Below are 5,034 nucleotides of genomic sequence, written 5' to 3' on the forward strand. Positions count from 1 at the left end.
ACCATCACAATATTTACATAAGATTATCCTCTAAAATCTTTTGAAGCCAGTATGCTTCCTCTCCAAATTGTGCAATGCACTTTTATTTGAGGTTTGGCTTATGTCATTGCATGTATATCCACCTAAGTATTTAGATTTCACATTATCAAAAATCAATTATCAAACATCATCAAAGCATTTAGTTCAGTGGATATACTTATTGTAAATTATAGTACATGGTAATGTACCTTAAGTACCTTAAAACCATGACTAACACATCAAAATAGCCAACCTTGATTTTGCCTACTAAATAAGCCATATCTGATCTAGTGCACTTCTGTAAGAAACCCCCATACTTCAAAGTCTTATTTAAGGAGTAATTGCCAATCATTCTAGGCTCTGCCAATGTTCCATGCATCTTTGTAACTCATGGCACCACATTATAGGGCCTTGGTGCCTCACTAGCCATTATAAGAAAATCTCTTCTTGGCTTGCATCCTTGGGCAGAACTCCCATAATTCAATTGCTATTTTCTTTTTAAGACAAAGATAATTCATCCTAAATGAGTTTACACGCTAAGATTGGCCTATGGACAAACAGTGTAAAATTCATTGCCAAACATGACTAAATCATGAGCCATGGCAAAACTCTTTTTCATTGTCTTTTACCCCAATGTAATAAAAACCATGTACATGTGGTTCTTAGAAAAGGCAAGGGTCAATCTGCTTTACAGACATAGTTAGGCCTCTCAATTATATCTTTGGCCTTTGACCTTACCTATGGATATCGTCATACCCATTTCATTTCACATGTATTTGGATTTGATACATGCTACTATTGCCACATTCCATTCTGAAATTAACAGATCGTTCCCAGGCACGCATCATGAAAATTTTCACAACTCCCCTTACTGTAGGCCACAACCCTTGGTAAAAGAGTTACTTAGACTTTCACATCTGCATATATGTCCTTCCTTTTCATTAGAAATATCATTGTTCTGCCATTGTGATGAACAAGCTTTTTTGGAAAAAAATTTCAGAAATCGTGCAGGTTTCCCAACTGGCATGTCATTATTTGAAATTAAGAAATTTAACCATAAAGCATATCACACAAGTCATCCAATTCATGCTTTCAAGGTAACTTGCCAACACACGTGGACGTACTCATGCATAAACATACCGGTAACTCAAATCACCCATACAAACTGCTCTCATGCCTTTTGGTTATGTGTGTAAACACAAAAATTCTGTATTGAATGAAACGAGAACACGTATACAAAGTAGATTTGTATTGATTTGAATTTGTAGGTCACAATCTCTGTTTACAATTTTCCTCTGATTTAGTCTTCAAATTTGATGTAGATGCGTAGGTTGTTGATCCAAGGGTTGCGATGACTTGATCTCGGACGAATGATTGAGCAATTGCTTCAAGTTTGGAGCTTGAAACGGTGTGTGGATAGCCTTGACCTCAAAATTACGGCAAAGGGTGATGTTGATGCAGAATTTCATTGATTCAAGGGTCTTGGCGACTTGATCTTTGAAACAAACGTCGTTACAAGTTTTGAGCTTGCAACAAAATCTTGAAGGAATCGGCACAAGTGCTTGTTGATTCTTCAAGGGAGTGCTTTGGCTTTGTTCGAAAGAAATCTTCGGCTTAGGTTGTGTGTTCTTTGAAGAGAGTTTTGGCAGCGTATTAGTCTTCAAAGGTTTGGCAGAAGTTCTTCTAAATGCCAAAATTTTCGACCCTTATGCTTGTGGGAGGACCTTGTCTTTATAGGCTTCTCAAGGCTTGCCTTTGGCTGGATTTAGCTTTGATTTGTGTCCTAATTTGTCCATGAAAGAATTTAGGCATGCTTTGTGTCTTAATTTCAGCCACCTTTACTCCCCTGGCCGAAATTTATAGGCTTTGTTGTCTATTTTGTGAGCAATCTTCAATTCTTGCTTGTTTTGAGAAGATACCTTAACTTTCTTTTCGATTTTAGGATCAATATGGACCCTTTTGCCGAATTTAAGGGAGTTTTCTCCCTTTTGCCGAATTTTGGGAATGTTTTATACTTTCCTTGCTTGATTTGTGCCACATGTCATTGATGACTTGTCCATTTGTAATGAGTCATATGCCACGTGGAGCTTTGTGATGCATCATTTGTATGCAACAAAATTTACATGTCTACAATGTGATGCATTTGCCCAAAAAGTTTTAATTTAATTTTTTTTATCTTTTCAAAAGAAACAAGTGGTTGCATGGACACCGCACGCTTTCCATTGATAACGCCAAAACATCATCTAACCCCAAGACTAAAATCACAGAGAGTCTTAATGGCATGAATCTTAGGCAAATCATCTTAACATAAAGGGGCTAGGCTACATATCAAATACAACATTATATGTTGCCCAACTTGTTTAAAGTCGCAGATTGAATCAACATGCAAACACTGCTCATACGTATATAGATGAATATATTTGAGTTGTATCATGCATTTAGCAATACAATTTGAATGACAACATCAATTATACTAGTATGTTATTCATCAATAAGCAAATAAAATTCTGTCCCACGAAGACAAACCTTTTTTTTCCATAGAAAACCATAGTTTCTTCAAATTAGGGTTTGGGGTAACGTTTAATGTTCTTAACATCTCTTTTTTACATTCATATTTACTATTCAACATTGCATAAAAAAAATTTGGTCTTTAGATTGTTGGAGTAATATTAGAAAATATGAGAAATAACAATATAATTTCAATGATAATAATCATAAAGAAATTGACAATAATTATATATGAGATTAATATAAACAACTAAAGAGAGAGTTAGAAAAACTAACAAATTTGGAGATTGAGGCTTGCATAAATGCAATGTCCTAAAGATAGAATTTCGTCCCTACTCTTGTTCTTGTAGCTTGTTAGGCATCCATCTCTCAGGATTCAACAGTCTATAATCCAAAGTCAAGACACTTCAATCTTCGGACTCTGACGAACTTTATATATTCCATATTCTCAAGACACAACTCGAAATTTGACAAACAAAGAATAAGAGAAACAAAGTGGAGAAACCTATTTCTCAAGAGTAAAAATTAACTTTAATTTTCTATCATTTAATACCATTGGTTTCATGGGTTTATATAGAACCCAACTACTACTTATTAAAAGATGTACCTTTTCATTTATAAGTATATATTATCTATCAAGGGGATGCACCTAAACAACATAACCTTTCTAAGAGATACTGTTAACACTATTCTTCATTCAATTGCTATAATTATATGTTACAATATCTTACATTATAATATATAATTTCCAACTTGTGACACATGTGGTGACACTTTTGCTTTGTCGTCTATGCTCATTCGTGTGGCTTGTATTCATCTAATTTTTTTTTTAATAAACGGTATTCTCTATACTAAAATGTGGGGGAGGGGACTAATTAAGTCTCATATTGGACTAGACATAATAATGTGGTTCAAATTCGTCTTTGGTGAGAATCAAACTTAAGACCTCTCACTTACAAGTGAAGAGGAATACTACTGTAGTACTAAGTGATATATTCATCCTAATTTTAAAACTAGCAAAATATGAAAGACCTGATGAGCATTATTATGTCTTATTTCTTTATTTAATCTTTTTTTTAGTACAACAATATATTTTAGACTAAGGGGAGGAGGAGTTCAGTTAAGCCACACAATGGGCAATCTAATTTGGTATTAAATTCATCATTTACAAGATTTGAACCTAAGGCCTCTCACTTACAAGTGAAGAAGAATATCACCAGACTGTAGTACTGAGTATCAATTTTCTTTTCTCTTTAAAAATGACTTAGAGTTCGTTTGGATGTACTTTTAAAATGATCAAAAACACTTTTGGTGAAAATGTTTTTAGAACTAATCTTTGGAAAAAATGCAAGTAAATTCTGAAAAAACACTTAAAGTGTTTTATGGAAGTAACACATAATTAGTGCTTCTTGCCGAAAGCATTTTAAGTGTTTTTGAAATCCAAAAATATTTTCTCTTAATGCGCTTTCAGCCATTTTAAAAGCACATCCAAATGAGCTCTTATTTTTCTCATTTTAGATTTCACCATCTAATTCTTGGACACTTACCTTGTTCCCAATTGGATTGCTTTCTTAGTGTAGCATCTTTTTGTTCGCTGTACACGTGATATTTTCGTTTCTCTTTACAGCTCCCTAATTCCCAAATCCCAACTATCACTCACCCTAACCCAAATGGATGCCCATCAAACCACCACCTCTTGGTCCACCTATCTCCTCTTCACCGCCATCTGGTACATCTCTATCCACCACTACCTAATCTCTAATTTCCAAATTAAATTTTTTGTGTATTTGATGAAAATTTTGAATTTTAAAACAGATTATAGTTAATGCTATGATAATTGGGATGCAATTTCTGATTTTTTTTATATTAATTTGATCATGTGTTCATAGTTCATATATTATTTTGTTTAGCTTAATTAATTGACATAAAATTTTGTTTTTATCAACTAATATGTGCAGAAATTAAAACTATGGAATGATATTAAAAACAAGGGGCTTTTAGATCCAAGTCCAAAAATGTAGAGTGTTTTTAGGAGTGAGTCCAGTTATCTAATTATATGTTTTTATTTCTTTTATACTCATTTTATATTTTCTAAAAATATTAAAAATCAATTAAAATCTTCTAATATTATGCATTTTCCAACTCCAAAAGAATATATTTAATATCTTATAACAAAAATACTAATATACTAACATAAATTTATCTACAAAACATTCTACCCTAACTCAAGTAACAAATATATGAATGTATATAATACCTATACGTGAGATATGAAACCTAATTAAAATGTAGAAAAAACATAACATACCTACAAGTAAGACACGTTAATCTGTGACAGGTTGATTATAAAAAAAGAATTTGTCATATAGGTAGATAAATATAATTAACCTGTGATATAGGTTGATTATAAAAATTAAAAATAAAATCTATAAATGGGGTTTAAAGTAGGAGGAAGAACGAGAAATAACAAAAAGATAAATAAAAAGAAATAAGCAAAGAGATAATTGG

This window comes from Pyrus communis, chromosome 17 (genome assembly GCF_041283825.1).
Source record: "Pyrus communis isolate YQ-2024b chromosome 17, ASM4128382v1, whole genome shotgun sequence".
In the NCBI taxonomy this organism is placed as follows: Eukaryota; Viridiplantae; Streptophyta; class Magnoliopsida; order Rosales; family Rosaceae; genus Pyrus; species Pyrus communis.